Consider the following 18257-nt stretch of genomic DNA (forward strand, 5'->3'; position numbering starts at 1 on the left):
TGGCTGTGCGGAGCCAAACGGATCCGTCCAGACTTACAATGTAAGTCAATGGGGACGGATCCGTTTGACGTTGACACAATATGGCTCAATTTCAAACTGACCTGTCCCCCATTGACTTTCAATGTAAAGTCTGGACGGATCCGTCTGACTACAAATTGGACTTAGACTTTTTTCTGAAATATAATGCAGATGGATCCGTTCTGAATGGATACCATCGTTTGCATTATAGGAGCGGATCCGTCTGTGCAGATACCAGATGGATCCGCTCCGAACACAAGTGTGAAAGTAGCCTTATACATTGCCGATTTTTACAATCAAGAATATAATCTCGAAATTCGCAAATATTCGCGAAATAGCACAAATTTGAATATTGCCCCTGCCGCTCATCACTAGATAACGTCTGTTCAGGTGATAAATCCATTTAGTGTCTTCTTGTAGTAATTTGTTATCTAGGTTCCCACATCGCCTCGAGATTGTGCACATATCTGATATGTCTGGATATGGGCTCATGCACACGACCGTTGTTTTGCAGTCCGTTTTTCACTGATCCATTGTTCAGTGTCTGAATTATTTTTTTCTCTGATATAAGTCCTCTTCCATTCCGTTATTGCACAAAACATATCCATAAGCTTTTCATATTTGATCAGTTTTTTGCGGATCGTGTACAGAAACAGTAACTAACTTATTAATCGCCAAACACATGAGCAATATGGGCTGGGCATAGCATTTCTACAGCATGGATCCGTGAAATACGGATGACATACGGATGTCTTCCTTGTGCGTTCCGTATTTTTTGCGGACCCATTGACTTGAATGGGGCCTCGGACCGTGATTTGCGGACATTAATAGGACATGCACTACTTTTTTGCGGAACGGCCATGCGGACAAGCGGAAACGGAATGCACACAGAGTAACTTCTGCATTTTCTACAGCTCCATTGAAGTGACTGGTTCTGCATACAGTTCGAAAAAAAAAAAACGGAACAGAAGCAGAAAGAAAATACGTTCGTGTGCATGAGCCCAAACAGCGTATCTGATTTGGTGTTAATGCTACATACAGTTGTGTTCAAAATTATTCAACCCCCACTGAAAATAAGTGTTTTGACCAGTTTGCATTTATTTTGATCATTTCAGTCATCTTGTTTACAAGTAAATCAAAGAGGCACTTGTAAGTCAGACAAATATAACATGACATTTATAATGAAATAACCACAAATGTATTTTCTGTGCTCACATCATTATCAGTTTTATTCAACCCCTAAGTGACATTCAATCTTAGTACTTAGTACAACATCCTTTTCCAGTTATAACAGCTATTAAACATGAAGCATAGCTTGACACAAGTCTTGTCTTGCAGCGATCTACGGGTATCTTCGCCCATTCTTCATGGGCAAAAGCCTCCAGTTCAGTGGCGTACATACCAGGGTCGCAGGGGTCGCAGTTGCGACCGGGCCCGGCACTCCAGGGGGCTCGGCCGCCTGTGGACCCCCCCCCCCCCAGGCCGCTGGCAGGGCTCCCGCTGTACTCACATGTAATGGAGCGCTCTGGTGGGGCCCGGCATGAAGTACAGTGGCAATTTCGGGCCCCATCAGAGCGCTCCATGCCACCATTACATGTATAATATGGGGGGTGGGGGGGCCGGAGGGTCAAGTAAGGGAGGGGGGGAAGCACGCACTCACACACACACGGCCGGCAGTTCCGTTTCTATAGTGAAGCAGGGAAACCTCTCTGCTCCCTGCTTCACTGATCTTCAGAGCTCAGGAGCTCCCCCTGCTGGCCCCAGATCGCGCTGCTGCCTGTCACTGTCGGAGGAGACCTAAAAACCCGGCAAGCTGCCTACTCTCATCAGGGAAGAAGGTAAGTATGTAAGAATTTTTTTTTCTAATGCTGCAGACTGGGGGCAGGGGGGCAGAGGGGCAGGGGGCAGAGGTTGGGGGGGGGCGCGACGGGGAGGGGGCCCCATAGATCAGTTTCACACCGGGGCCCCATGGATTGTGTGTACGCCACTGCTCCAGTTCAGTCACATTCTTAGGCTTGCGTGCTGCAACTGCTTTCTTTAAGTCCCACCAGAGGTTCTCAATCAGATTTATGTCTGGTGACTGCGATGGCCACTTCAAAATGTTCCAGCCTTTAATCTGCAACCATGCTCTAGTGGACTTGGAGGTATGCTTGGGATCATTGTCCTGTTGAAAGGTCCAACGTCTCCCAAGACTCAGGTTTGTGACGGACTGCATCACATTTTCATCCAATATCTCCTGGTACTGAAGAGAATTCATGGTACCTTGCACATGCTGAAGCTTCCCTGTACCTGTAGAAGCAAAACAGCCCCAAAGCATGATTGACCCCCCGCCATGCTTCACAGTAGGCAAGGTGTTCTTTTCTTCATAGGCCTTGTTCTTCCTCCTCCAAATATAGCATTGATCCATGGGCCCAAACAGTTCTAATTTTGTTTCATCAGTCCACAGAACACTATCCCAAAACTTTTGTGGTTTGTCCACATGACTTTTGGCATACTGCAGTCGACTCTTCTTATTCTTTGGAGACAACAAGGGGGTGCGCCTGGGAGTTCTGGCATGAAGGCCTTCATTACGCAGTGTGCGCCTTATTGTCTGAGCTGAAACTCCACATCTGACAAATCTTTTTTCAGTTCCTCAGCAGTCACACAGGGACTTTTCTCCACTTTGCGCTTCAGGTAGCGCACAGCAGTCGAAGTCAGCATCTTCTTTCTGCCACGACCAGGTAGCGTTTCAACAGTGCCCTTTGCCTTGAATTTGCGAATGATGCTTCCTATGGTGTCTCTTGGTATGTTTAACATCTTTGCAATCTTCTTATAGCCATTGCCCTTCCTGTGAAGAGAAATCACCTCTTCTCTTGTCTTCCTGGACCATTCTCTTGACTTCACCATGTTTGTAAATACACCAGTAAATGTCTAGAAGGAGCTGAGTATCACAGTCCTTTTAAATCTGCCTAATTGGTGCTTATTATGCTTGATTGCTGATCCTTGACATCCACAGGTGTTTTGAATACCTGATCGAAAACACTTGAATGAACCTCTGTTCTTAAGAGTGGTAGTCTTTAAGGGGTTGAATAATTGTGTCAATGAAGAAATCACAAAAAAAACATTTACTACTGTATTACAAAAACAATTGATGTCATTTTAGTTGCATTTGGTTCTTTAAAAAGTCCTTGCATGATTTCATTCTGAACACAATTACAAATGTACACTAAATTCCCTAAAACCCTTTACAGCATTGGGGGTTGAATAATTTTGAACACAACTGTACATATTTAGACACTCGTTGTCTTAATTCCTGTATTGTTTTCCGGGGGGGGGGGGGGACTTAGGGGTGAGAGGTTTTCTTTGCCTAGTGTTGACAGCAGCGCTCGCCAAAAGTTGCACTGCATGTAACTTCCAGTATTTGGAATCTTACAGAAGTGACAAGGGAATCACAACTTCTGGTCTAGGCCACATAGTAACGCCAGCAAGGACCAGTATTAGGGTTTAAAAAAGCCCAGACCAGGTAAGTGTGCTACAAAGAAGGAGCCCAGCCAGTCTGTGATTACATTATGGAGAGCTCCCTCTCCCTGTCTGGCACTATGAAGGAGGAAGGCAGTCAGCGCGCTTATGTCCCGGAGAGCCATGATGGCAGACTGGCAGTCCTGGTGGGGTAAAGGGGTTTGTACCCCACTCTTTTTTTCCTTCTCTTTGAGTCTCTGATGGGCCTTATTATTTTATTATAGAATACCAAAGAGGGCCCCAGAAAAGCCACAGCTAAGACTAAAGGGAGGGAATGTGGAGTATGCAAGAAAAAACTTGCCTCTTCCTGGTCTAAGATATTATGTCAGCATTGTGTCAACAAGGTGGTTAACGAATAATTGTTATTCTGAAGTCTCTGATTCCATTAAAGCCTTTAAGAAATTCCTACCTTCCATGGCTATGGGCAAGGCAGGTCACTGTGATTTATGCTTCTGAATCCTCAGACAAGAATGAACAGGGAGAAATCTTGGCTGATTCAAGCTCATCCTCTGATTAAGAATCCACGGGTAGACCACTTTTTTTGCCCTGAGGATTCAGATTCCCTGCTCAAAGCTGTAAGAGCTAGAGGGACTAGAGAGCAAAAACCCATTGAAAGCATGACTTAGGACAAGAAGTCAAGAGTTTCTCCTCTGAACAAAAATATTTAATAATACAAAAGGAATGGAAAAAACCTCACCATTTTTTTTTTTTATCCCAAGGAGTGTTAAAAGGAAATATCCCTTTAAGGGTGAGTCATCCTGCTGTGATAGACCACCTAAACTAGACACCTCAGTTGCCAAAATTTCAAAGAAAATTGCCCTTACCTTTTGAAGATTTAGGCACCTTAAAAGATCCCATGGATAGGCGGGCAGAGGTCTACCATAAAGTATGGGAAGCGTCCACCCAAGCTTTCAAACCAAATATAGCCACAACTATTACCGCTAGATCTTGAACTATGGTAACAGAAATTGGAAACACATATCCAGAATATCTTGTAGGGATCAACTATTGGCAGTTTTTCCCACTATCTTTTTTTTTCCCAAATTTTTTTTAAAAGAAAGAAAATAAAGGACAAGTAGTTATTGCCATACAAAAGTTCATTATTAACATTATTTTTTTCTTTTCCCCCATTTAACCCTTATCCCCCAACTTTCCCTCCCTCACCATTGCGATTGAAAAAGAAAGTGATGACGTAGCGAGGAGCTGAGTCACGCCTCCCCCTTCTCCTCCTACCCCGCCACACTGGGCTCCGGCTTCCTTGTGTGATGGAGCTGCTCTGAAGCACCGGAGGTGCTGCCCGCAGGCTAGACGTGTTATGTTGAGGGTCGGCTCTCTGGGTCGGCTCTCCCTGTACTTTTTATGTGCCGGGTTTCTTCTGGTCCTTCCTGCTCCTCCTTAATCTGCTCTCTGCAAGCCCCGAAGGTTTGGTCTGGTATCTCTCCTGCCTATCTCTGCCTCCTTGTTTAATCCACCTCTCCTATGATCTCTGCGCCCACCTCCGTCATTTCTCTGCTGGCTATGAGGCATATGTATGTTCCTATCTCCTTACAGTCCGTTCTGGTTGTGGTGCTTTTGATTCTGTCATCGGATCTGTGTTGGGGTTGATTTGGATTAACTGCTGCTGATTTTTTGCCTAGTATAAGAAGATTGCTGAGTATCAAAAGTAGAAACAAAGTCCAGCTTCCAAAAAACATGACAGCTTTTATTCAAAAAAGTGCAGTGAAAACAGACATACAGTCCATGTCTACACATTTTGGATCACATAGTACTGCTGAGAATTGTTTATATTAGGACAAATTTTATTTTTTGTTCAGTTTTTTTCCCCCCTCTTTCTTCTTAATTCCATACGAAGGAGCGGGATATAACTGAAGTACAGGGGAGAAATTCCCTTGATCAAGAAAGAGGAAAAAAGCAAGCATAATAGGCATTCAGCGGACCATTCTTCGTAAAAAATGGGGCAAAAACCATTAGATTCTGCAAAAATGTATCACTTTTTAAACTCCCCAAATGTAATCACAAGGGCAGGACAAAAAGGGATGTCTGATTTAAATGTCAAAAAAAAAAATGCGGGATCTAGAGTGAAAGAAGCATTAGATGATTATCCTCAGGATGAGGGGGCAGAGAAAGAAGATTTAAATGACTTGGCTATTGTGGAATCTTCCCCATTAAGTCTTGGCTGCGGTTAAAAATAATGGAGAATTCATACAGCACATCTCAACGCAGCGTGGGGCAATTCAGATAGTCGTAGCCCTGATAAGAGACGATCTTACAAAGATACGGGACAGAGTTACAATTATAGAAAAATCTGTGAAGACGGATATAAACACTTAAAAAAAAAATAACTAAAAAAAGGTCGAGGAGATGTAGTGTGAGAATTTTGGGCTTGTCTGAAGGCACTGAGGAAATAAATCCCACTGAAATGATACATCTAATTCTGGAGACGTTTTGGAAGGAATATTTTTCTCCATTTATTTTTGGTGGATAGGGCGCAATGGGTTCTGGGGGGGCAAACCAATTCCTGGAAGGCAGCCACGGATACTTCTGGTGAAGATACTTGCTTCACGAGACAAAGGCCTGATTTTCAGAAGAGCTAGGGAGTTTGCACCTATTCTATATAATGGCAGTAAATTGTCATTTATTTTTTATTTTTAAGGCTTTCTCGAAATTTTGTCTACCCAGAGAAATTGCCGATAATATTCAATGGTGGGTGGAACCAATTTTTTGGACACTCAGGACTCTGTGACAGACTGGCTTGAACAGAATAATATCTGAGCAGGGGGAGGGGTGGTCTTAGAGATCTGTTGTAGGAATGTGGCGGATCAGGAAGTTTGGGGGATGGGTTGCGATGTGTCTCCTAGGATGGGAGGTGGGGGCGCGGGACTGAGTATCTTTCTATCATAGGAATTTGTTGGGGATTTGACAGAATTTTTACTTGGAATGTTCGGGGACTTGGTGATAAGATAGATAGGCGGTCTTTGACTTGGTTCAGAGACATTTTACCAGCGATTGTCTGCTTGGTGGAGACTCCCTTCACCAAGGAGTCGGCCCTGCGGTTTAGTAGGGGATGGGCTACGCAGACTTATCATTCTACCTTTAGTAGTTATTCCAGAGGAGTTGGTCTTAATTCATAGAGGGATTGATTTTGTCTGTGAGGCATCCTCTATTGGTAAGCAGGGAAGATTTTCTTTTCTTTATGGAAAGCTCTTTGGAAGACTGTGTTTTGGCTTTTATTTATATTCCTCCCCCTTTTCTTTACATGTACTCAATTCTTGATTAACCTTCATGGATCAGTGGCCTGAATGCCCCTCCCTAGTTAATGGGGATTTTAATAGTGTTATTAATGCAGAGACGGATAGGATTTCTATGGGGGGGAGATATACATATCCCCGCCCAAGGGTACCCTTTAGCACATTTTAGTCAGGAATCGGGCTTTGTGGATATATGGGAATTTTTGGGAAAGGGGAAAAGAGCTTATTCCTGTATAAGTCCAGTAATTCCATGTCTAGTATAGATTTGGCCCTGATAAATAGGGATTATTTGAAATGTAGAAGACAGATGAAATACGTGGCTGGGTCTCTATCGGACCATGTACCTTTCTCTCTAGAATACATTTTGAGGGACAATAATCATAGGGTAAGCTCTCCATTTAGATTAAACCCCCATTGGATCTCTATAATGGACAATCATGAATTGGTGAAACAGGAGATGGTGCGCTTCTGGGATAATAATTACAACTTAATGATTTAATGAATATCCAACTGGTATGGGATGCATTCAAGGCCTTTATGAGGGGAGTATTCTTTAGTAACATCTCTAATTTAAGAAAGGGGTATGGTAGGAAAGAGATAAACCTAAAAGAAGCAGCTTTAGTTGGTATGAATGAATTTTCTAGGACTAAAAACAGCAAATTATGCAGAATGCAAGTCAGGTGTATTCTGACTTTCTCTTGGAAAAGGACCAGCAGAGACTTTTTTTTTTTTTAAGGGACAAAAAATATTTATCTGAATCGGGTAGACCAGGGAAACTTCTGGCAAGGGTGATTTCTAATCAGGAGCAAAAAGAGAGCCAGTATTCGTTCACCCGAGGGTATAATTATTGAAGACCAAGGCCGTATAAAGGGTACTTTAAGCATTTTTTGGAATTATATAATTCTGACAAGGTTATCTCATATTTGGACTTTATCCCTCTCCCAGTTCTTACAGATACTGAGAGAATCTCTCGATGTAGATCTCTCTAGAGGAGTTAGGCCTCTTTCACACGGGCGTCATGTTTTTTGCCCGGATAAGAGCCGGGTGCGTTGCGGGAAAATGCGCAATTTTTCCGCGCGAGTGCAAAACATTGTAATGCATTTTGCACTTGCGTGAGAAAAATCGCGCATGTTTGGTACCCAAACCCGAACTTCTTCACAGAAGTTTGGGCTTGGGATTGATGTTCTGAAGATTGTATTATTTTCCCTTCTAACATGGTTATAAGGGAAAATAATAGCATTCTGACTACAGAATGCATAGTATAATAGTGCTGGAAGGGTTAAAAAAATAGAAAAAGTTAACTCACCTTATCCTCTTGTTCGCGTAGTTCGTTCCCGGTCTGTAGTTTGCTAGCTGTGGGCTTGGGCTAAAGGACCTTTGATGACGTCAGATCACATGCTCCAATCACATGGTCCATCACCGTGGTGATGGAGCATGTGATCTGACGTCATCAAAGGTCCTTTAGCCCAAGCCCACAGCTAGCAAACTACAGACCGGGAACGAACTACGCGAACAAGAGGATAAGGTGAGTTAACTTTTTTATTTTTTTAACCCTTCAAGCACTATTATACTATGCATTCTGTAGTCAGAATGCTATTATTTTCCCTTATAACCATGTTATAAGGGAAAATAATAAAGTGAATAGACTGTCACCTAGCAACCATGCGTGAAAATCGCACCGCATCCGCACTTGCTTGCGGATGCTTGCGATTTTCACGCAACCCCATTCACTTCTATGGGGCCTGCGTTGCGTGGATTATCGCACCGCAACGCACAAAGAGGAGCATGCTGCGATTTTCACGCAACGCATAAGTGATGCGTGAAAATCACCGCTCATGTGAACAGCCCCATAGAAATGAATGGGTCAGGATTCAGTGCGGGTGCAATGCGTTCAACTCGCGCATCGCACCCGCGCGGAATACTCGCTCGTGTGAAAGGGGCCTTAGACTGCATTGAAGCTATGTTCCATAAACTCATCCCCTGGGTCCACTGGATTCCCATATGAATTCTATTGCAAATATAGGGAGGTTATTCTTCCTCGTTTTTTTTAAAGTGTTCATTGGATCATTAGAGGAGGGTACTTTTCCAGAATCAATGACAGAGGCTGTAATAACATTAATATTGAAAAAGGGTAAAGACCCCTTAGATATGGGGTCATATAGGCCAATTTCCCTATTGAATACCGATATGAAGCTTCTCTCAAGGATTTTGACTACAAGGTTATCCAAGGTTATTCCATCAATTATACACCCTGATCAAAATGGGTTTATTCCCAATAAAGGTACTCATTATAATTTGCATTGGTTGTATGCGAATATACAGTCTTCCTGTCTCTTGCTCCATTTTGTCTTTAGACGCCTCTAAGGTGTTTGATAGGGTGGAGTGGGGATTCCTCTGGAAGGTTTTAGGGAAAATGGGATTTGGTACCAGATTCAGAAATATGATTAAGCTTTTGTATAAGTCCCCTACTGAAAGGTTGAATATTAATGGGAGTTTGACAAGGAGTTTTTCCTTGAATAGAGGTACCTGTCAAAGATGTCCACTTTCTCCATTATTATTTGATATTTATATTGAGCTTCTTGCTGCTAGGATTAGGCAAGATTCTTGGATTGAAGGGTTTGGGATATTAGGAATAGAGGACCGTATTTCTCTATATGCAGATGTCCTGTTTTTTATTAATTATACTAATACTGTACTACCAGAGCTCATTTGAATAGTTAACTCCTTTGGTGCAGTATCTGGCCTTGATATTAACTGGTCAAAGACAACTATTATGCCTGTAGATAAACCTGAATATTCTATTGATGGGCCCTTGAGTATGTTAAAGATCGCTGACTCATTTGAATACTTGGGTGTGATGATTTCTCCCAAGATTGAAGATCTTTTTTACAGCTTAACTTGATCCCATTGTTCAGCAAATTGAGGTAAAAAATTATGGTATGCCTTTGACATCCCTTATCTAGAGCTGACAGAATATCCCTAGTGAAGATGGTGATACTACCCCAACTCCTCTATATCCTTAGGAATTCTCCAATATGGATTGAGGATACATTTTTCAAATTGAGAGGATTATTAATGATTTAATTTGGGAAAGAAAGCGGGTAAGGTTAAAGTTGGAATATCTTTATAAGCCGATAGAACAGGGAGGGTTAAACCTTCCCTACTTTAAGGGCTATTTCATAGCTGCACAGCTATGGCTCTATTGTCAATTGGAGAAAAGTTTACTTTGTCGGACCTTGGTGAGGAGTTCCTTACATATGTTTACGCTACTGTGGCCTTTCAAAGGTATCTAAGAGTGGCAGTGTGTTTTTAGAGAAATAAATTCTTCATCTACAATACCAGGCCCTTCCCTTTGGAATCTCTCAAACCCCCAGGCTATTCACAACATTTGATGGCAGAGGTGATGGCACACATTAGAGAAAGACATATTCTAATAATTCTTTATTTAGACAATTTATTGGTGGTAGCGGAATTTCCAGAACTTCTTTTATCTCATCTAGCAGAAGTTGTGAAGATTACACAAAATTGCAATATCTGGGATGGCAAATAAATAGGAAGAAATCGGTCCTAGTTCCTTCTCAAAGATGTATTTTCCTGTGCCTCAACCTGGACTCAATAATTTAGCAATGCATTCTTTCACAAAACAAGGCTTCTCATCTGAGGGAAGAAGTAGGGAGTCTCATTGTTTCAAAAAAGAGGACTATCAGACAAAGAATGTCAATCTTAGGCAGAATGACCTCTACAATTCCAGCTGTAGGTTGAGCTCTCTTCCATTCCAGAAAACTACAGAAGGTCCTGACTCAGGGGTTACAATTAATGCTGCAGGAGTAAATGGTGATTACCACAGATGCCAATGCATCGGGGTGGGAAATGCATTGCCAGTGGGGTGTTTAACAGAAAGTCAAGACTCCCAAAATGACAGAATTGAGAGCAGTTCTTCTAGCATTAAAGGGTTTCCTGCCCAGCTTACAAGGAAAATGGATAAAGTCAGACAACGCTACAGTAATAGCATATCTAAACAGGCAATGGGGAACAAGATTGTAGGCATTAATGTCCTTAGCATCCCAAAAAAAATCTGTAATTATGTCTCTAGTCTCTTTTATCAAGACTGTGCATTTAAGGGGTACAGAAAACAAAGTGGCAGATTTTTTACTTTAGATCAGGGAAAATGGTGTTTAAACCAGGAAGTTTTTTTTTTCAAATAGTCCGTCTTTGGGGTAATCCTTATATAGACCTTTTCTTCTATCTAAACCCCAAGGATCAACCTTTAGGGGGTAGATACTTTTTTAATTTCTGGGCCTGATCAGCTTCTGTGTGCATTCCCTTTCCCTCTCTATGGCTTCTTACAAAGGTTCTGCAGAAGTTAAGGCAGGAACAGACAAGGGTCATATTGATTGTACCCTTTTGGCCAAGCAGAACTTGGTTCACTTGAATGAGGAGTAAAACTTACATAAATAAATAAAAAAGTATACATATTAGGTATCGCCGATCCGTATCGACCAGCTCTATAAAAATATAACATGACCTAACCCCTCAGATAAACACAGTGAAAAAAAAAAGCTGTGTAAAAAAGCAATTTTTTGTCACCTTACATCACAAAAAGTGCAATAGCAAGCGATCAATAAGTCACATGCACCCCTAAATAGTGCCAATAAAACCATCATCTCATCCCGCAAAAATCATACCCTACCCAAGGTAATTGCCCAAAAACTGAAAAAATTATGGCTCTCAGACTATGGAAACACTAAAACATGATTTTTGTTTTGTTTCAAAAAAGAAATCATTGTGTAAAACTCACATAAATAAATAAAAAGTATACATATTAGGTATCGCCGCATCCGTGACAACCTGGTCTATAAAAATATCACATGATCTAACCTGTTAGATGAATGTTGTAAATAACAAAAAATTAAAACGGTGCCAAAACAGCTATTTCTTGTTACCCCGTCTCGCAAAAATTGTAATATAGAGCAACCAAAAATGATATGTACCCTAAACTAGTACCAACAAAACTGCCACCCTATCCCGTAGTTTCTAAAATGGGGTCACTTTTTTGGAGTTTCTACTCTAGGGTTGCATCAGGGGGGCTTCAAATGGGACATGGTGTCAAAAAAAGCAGTCCAGCAAAACCTACCTTCCAGAAACCGTATGGCATTCCTTTCCTTCTGCACCCTGCCTTGTGCCCATACAGCGGTTTACGACCACATATGGGGCATTTCTGTAAACTACAGAATCAGGGCCATAAATATTGAGTTTGGTTTGGCTGTTAACCCTTGCTTTGTAACTGGAAAAAAATTATTAAAATGGAAAATCTGCCAAAAAAGTGAAATTTTGAAATTGTATCTCTAGTTTCCATTAATTCTTGTGGAACACCTAAAGGGTTAACAGAGTTTGTAAAATCAGTTTTAAAAACCTTGAGGGGTGTAGTTTCTATAATGGGGTCATTTTTGGGTGGTTTCTATTATGTAAGCCTTGCAAAGTAACTTCAGACCTGAACTGGTCCCTAAACCCTAAAAATTGGGTTTTTGAAAATTTCTGAAAAATTTCAAGACTTGCTTCTAAACTTCTAAGCCTTGTAACATCCCCAAAAAATAAAATATCATTCCCAAAATGATCCAAACATGAAGTAGACATATGGGGAATGTAAAGTAATAACTATTATGGAGGTATTACTATGTATTATAAAAATAGAGAAATTGAAACTTGGAAAATTGCCATCTTTTACAAATTTTTTGTAAATTTTGTATTTTTTTCATTTTACCAGTGTCATAAACTACAATATGTGACGAAAAAACAATCTAATAATGGCCTGGATAAGTCAAAGCATTTTAAAGTTATCAGCACTTAAAGTGACACTGGTCAGATTTGCAAAAAATTACCAAGTCCTTAAGGTGAAATAGGGCTGAGTCCTTAAAGGTGTTATCCAAGTTATTTTTTGTTCTTTCTCTGTTCCTAACTAGGCAAATGTAACAGCTTTCCAATTAACTCACTTTATCTCCAGTGGCTGGTTTCTCAGATTTCACTGAGGGTCACATGACCTGTGATGTCTGCTTCTCTCCCTTTCACTGCCATCTACTCTCTGCTAGGATTCTTAACCCCTTCAGCTGCACAGCTCTGCAGGCAGTGAGGAGACGATGCTGGGCACTGGAGCTGACATACTAGAGAGAGCATTGCACAAGAAGGTAGGGGGAAGATCCTGTGTGTATTAACAGTGTCATTATACAGGTGGGACATGTAGTTCTACACTTACAAGTTGCTGTTGATTCTCCCAGCACTCAGGGCAGCCCTTGTATCCACTCCCTTAGCAGTGTCATTATACAGCTTGGACTTGTAGTCATACTCATACAACATGCTGAAGAGTCTCCCAGCAGTCAGACATGTCACTCAGGGCAGCTCTTTTATTCACTCCCTTGGCAGTGCAGGGGGAGGGGCAGAGATTGTTTTTATTGCATGTAAACAAAGGGCCAGAAAAGAACCAGGTAAATGAGGAAATATATATATATATTTGTGTTAGGTGCTTACGGTAGTACAGAGAAGAGCCCTGGAATGCAGGGAAAGAAATGCAGTCGGTTGTGGTGTGCCGAAACCGAGGATGAGGTAGGCCTAAGAAAGAAGAGGGCCCACCCAAGGAAAAGACATAAGAGAAATGAGTTGTAAATGAGTGGAGTGGTGGGAGGGACAAAGCTCAGACCTCAGACGGTGCAGGAGCCAGGTAAGGGGGGTGCCCTAAATAGGCTGGAGGCGGACCTCAGCCCCTCCCACAAATCCAGGCAAATGCCTTAATACATACAGTACAGACCAAAAGTTTGGACACACCTTCTCATTCAAAGAGTTTTGTTTATTTTCATGACTATGAAAATTGTAGATTCACACTGAAGGCATCAAAACTATGAATTAACACATGTGGAATTATATACATAACAAAAAAGTGTGAAACAACTGAAAATATGTCATATTCTAGGTTCTTCAAAGTAGCCACCTTTTGCTTTGATTACTGCTTTGCACACTTTTGGCATTATCTTGATGAGCTTCAAGAGGTAGTCATCTGAAATGGTTTTCACTTCACAGGTGTGCCCTGTCAGGTTTAATAAGTGGGATTTCTTGCCTTATAAATGGGGTTGGGACCATCAGTTGCGTTGTGGAGAAGTCAGGTGGATACACAACTGATAGTCCTACTGAATAGACTGTTAGAATTTGTATTATGGCAAGAAAAAAGCAGCTAAGTAAAGAAAAACCAGTGGCCATCATTACTGGTCAGTCAGTCTGAAAAATTGGGAAACCTTTTGAAGTGTCCCCAAGTGCAGTCACAAAAACCATTAAGCGCTACAAAGAAATTGTCTCACATGCGGACCGCCCCAGGAAAGGAAGACCAAGAGTCACCTCTGCTGCGGAGGATAAGTTCATCCAAGTCACCGGCCTCAGAAATCGCAGGTTAACAGCAGCTCAGATTAGAGACCAGGTCAATGCCACACACAGTTCTAGCAGCAGACATATCTCTAGAACAACTGTTAAGAGGAAACTGTGTGAATCAGGCCTTCATGGTAGAATATCTGCTGGGAAACCACTGCTAAGGACAGGCAACAAGCAGAAGAGACTTGTTTGGGCTAAAGAACACAAGGAATGGACATTAGACCAGTGGAAATCTGTGCTTTGGTCTGATGAGTCCAAATTTGAGATCTTTGGTTCCAACCACCGTGTCTTTGTGCGACACAGAAAAGGTAAACGGATGGACTCTACATGCCTGGTTCCCACCGTGAAGCATGGAGGAGGAGGTGTAATGGTGTGAGGGTGCTTTGCTGGTGACACTGTTGGGGATTTATTCAAAATTGAAGGCATACTGAACCAGCATGACTACCACAGCATCTTGCAGCGGTATGCTATTCTATCCGGTTTGCGTTTAGTTGGACCATCATTTATTTTTCAACAGGACAATGACCCCAAACACACCTCCAGGCTGTGTAAGGGCTATTTGACCATGAAGGAGGTCTGTACTGTATATATATTTTTTTGCATAAAACTTGCTTAGCTCAGTTATACACTCACCTAAAGAATTATTAGGAACACCATACTAATACGGTGTTGGACCCCGTTTTGCCTTCAGAACTGCCTTAATTCTACGTGGCATTGATTCAACAAGGTGCTGATAGCATTCTTTAGAAATGTTGGCCCATATTGATAGGATAGCATCTTGCAGTTGATGGAGATTTGAGGGATGCACATCCAGGGCACGAAGCTCCCGTTCCACCACATCCCAAAGATGCTCTATTGAGTTGAGATCTGGTGACTGTGGGGGCCATTTTAGTACAGTGAACTCATTGTCATGTTCAAGAAACCAATTTGAAAAGATTCGAGCTTTGTGACATGGTGCATTATCCTGCTGGATGGGTACATGGTGGTCATGAAGGGATGGACATTGTCAGAAACAATGCTCAGGTAGCCCGTGGCATTTAAACGATGGCCAATTGGCACTAAGGGGTCTAAAGTGTGCCCAGAAAACATCCCTCACACCATTACACCACCACCACCAGCCTGCACAGTGGTAACAAGGCATGATGGATACATGTTCTCATTCTGTTTAGGCCAAATTCGGACTCTACCATTTGAATGTCTCAACAGAAATCGAGACTCATCAGACCAGGCAACATTTTTCCAGTCTTCAACAGTCAAATTTTGGTGAGCTCATGCAAATTGTAGCCTCCTTTTCCTATTTGTAGTGGAGATGAGTGGTACCCGGTGGGGTCTTCTGCTGTTGTAGCCCATCCGCCTCAAGGTTGTGCGTGTTGTGGCTTCACAAATGCTTTGCTGCATACCTCGGTTGTAATGAGTGGGTATTTCAGTCAGCGTTGCTCTTCTATCAGCTTGAATCAGTCGGTCCATTCTCCTCTGACCTCTAGCATCAACAAGGCATTTTCGCCCACAGGACTGCCACATACTGGATGTTTTTCCCTTTTCACACCATTCTTTGTAAACCCTAGAAATGGTTGTGCGTGAAAATCCCAGTAACTGAGCAGATTGTGAAATACTCAGACCGGCCCGTCTGGCACCATCAACCATGCCACGCTCAAAATTGCTTAAATCACCTTTCTTTCCCATTCTGACATAAAGTTTGGAGTTCAGGAGATTGTCTTGACCAGGACCACAACCCTACATGCATTGAAGCAACTGCCATGTGATTGGTTGATTAGATAATCACATTAATAAGAAATAGAACAGGTGTTCCTAATAATTCATTAGGTGAGTGTATATCAGATTTTCAGCACTATATTATTTAAGGGGTTAAGGTACAGGTTTCTGCCCTTGGTACCTTTTTGTCTCCCCTATTGCTAACCATCCCTGGGTTAAACTCTTCTTTATGGCAGTAAGCAGGATAAAACCCCATAATAGGATATCGGTCCACCCATGGGATTTAAATTTAGTGAAAAGTAAAATGATGGAACCTCCATTTGAGCCTTTGCAGGACTTAACTGTTAACATTCTGTCCTTTAAAACAGCATTCCTTGTTGCTCTCACCTTGACCAGGAGGGTTGGTGGAATCACTGCATTTTCTGCTTCTCCCCCTTGCCCAGCAGTCTTTGTCAAGAGCCTAAAAATGACAAGGAGGAAATGCTCCATTTTCTGGATGTTAATAGATGCCTTTCTGAGTATTTAGAAGTTACTAGTTAGTTGAGAAAGTCTTTGTGCAGTATGGGGGCAGAAATATAGGTGCCTAAACATCAGCAAGTAAATACCCTCCTTTGAGTTTTGGTGCTCACTTCACTAGATCCTCCTCTACCTTCTGGGTGGAAAAAGTTGACTTCTCAATAGAACAGATCTGTAGGGCTGTAACTTGGAAGTCTCCTAGTACCTTTTTCCAGCTATAGACTAGATTTGGGCTCCAATGATCTTTTATCAGAAGAAATGTGTTTCAGGAAGTCATCCCTCCCTAGGCTAGTTACTATTCTAGTCTTTCTCTCAAGGGTTCTGTCATGGGTGTAAAGGAAATTCAAAGTTACACTTACTAGTACGGTAATCATTTTCCATGAGCCCATGACAACACCTGGGATTTATTCCTGCCCTTTGCTTTAATCTCTCATTATGTTTATATGTGTGTATATATATCAAGTATAATGAAGGAATAATAAAAACATGTTTTAAAAAACAAACAGGATAGATTAAATAGATATTAGAACAAGTTCTCACAATTAACTGATGTTATAGGGGCAGTATCCATCTTAAAGCTCTCCATGGAAGTTCCTGTTTCCTGTCCTGGAATGGAGGCGGTCTCTCAAGGGTGCTGTCATGGGCTCATGGAAAAACAATTACCGCTAAGTGTAATCCTGAATTTTCCATTTACTGGATTGGCAAAATCTTTTTGTAGTTGGCATAAATAAACAAAAAGTACATCTACTGCAGGATAAGTGACCATCATTTTTTAGCCATGTTTATTCCTTTGCTGCAATTGACTATAAACCAAGATTTCCTGTGGATTTTTTCCTCTTCTATACGTAATTTCTGGCTTTGGTGTTACAACTTCTTTCAGGTCCTCACTGCTTGTAAAATGTGCCAGTGCCATCTTAATATTTGATTAACTGCTCTATGCTGTATGTATATCAAAGGTGCCAAAAGTTGTCCTTCCCAGCAATCGATTGCTCGTTAGTGAAGATCGCTGCATTTACAGTGTTCGTTGTCCCCAAACAGTTATATTTTTTTTAACCTTTTTGGGGACATACAGGGCCGTCTTTAATATTGATTGGACACTGGGCAAGAATTTACTTGGGCCCCCTGGATCCCGCCTTCACATTCAATCACGCCCTCCACCACAACACATGCAGTCTCATAAGTGGTCCACACCACACCCCTGCCTTGCAGCCTCACGAGTACAGGACCAGTATCTGTACACGTATGTATGGCATAATTGGGATGCACATCACACATGACATGACACAGGTAGAGTTGAGCGAACACCTGGATGTTCGGGTTCGAGAAGTTCGGCCGAACTTCCCGGAAAAGTTCGGGTTTGGGATCTGAACCCGACCCGAACTTCATCCCGAGCGCGAACCCCATTTAAGTCAATGGGGACCCGAACTTTTTGGCACTAAAAAGGCTGTAAAACAGCCCAGGAAAGGGCTAGAGGGCTGCAAAAGGCAGCAACATGTAGGTAAATCCCCTGCAAACAAATGTGGATAGGGAAATGAATAAAAATAAAAATAAAATAAATAAAAACTAACCAATATCAATTGGAGAGAGGTCCCATAGCAGAGAATCTGGCTTCACGTCACCCACCACTGTAACAGTCCATTGTCAGATATTTAGGCCCCGGCACCCAGGCAGAGGAGAGAGGTCCCATAACAGAGAATCTGGCTTCATGTCAGCAGAGAATCAGTCTTCATGTCATAGCAGAGAATCAGGCTTCACGTCAGCCAAAACTGGAACAGTCCATTGTCATATATTTAGGCCCCGGCACCCAGGCAGAGGAGAGAGGTCCCATAACAGAGAATCTTGCTTCATGTCAGC

General features: G+C 42.0%; 1 protein-coding gene across 2 annotated transcripts in view; it reads left to right on the forward strand.

Annotated features, from left to right (window-relative positions):
- LOC122922544 (aromatic-L-amino-acid decarboxylase-like) overlaps positions 1-18257 on the forward strand; it is a 287546-nt gene that overhangs the window by 152293 nt on the left and 116996 nt on the right. The gene's annotated exons all lie outside the window — the stretch shown is intronic.

Source organism: Bufo gargarizans, unplaced genomic scaffold (genome assembly GCF_014858855.1).
Source record: "Bufo gargarizans isolate SCDJY-AF-19 unplaced genomic scaffold, ASM1485885v1 fragScaff_scaffold_459_pilon:::fragment_2:::debris, whole genome shotgun sequence".
NCBI classification, from domain to species: Eukaryota; Metazoa; Chordata; class Amphibia; order Anura; family Bufonidae; genus Bufo; species Bufo gargarizans.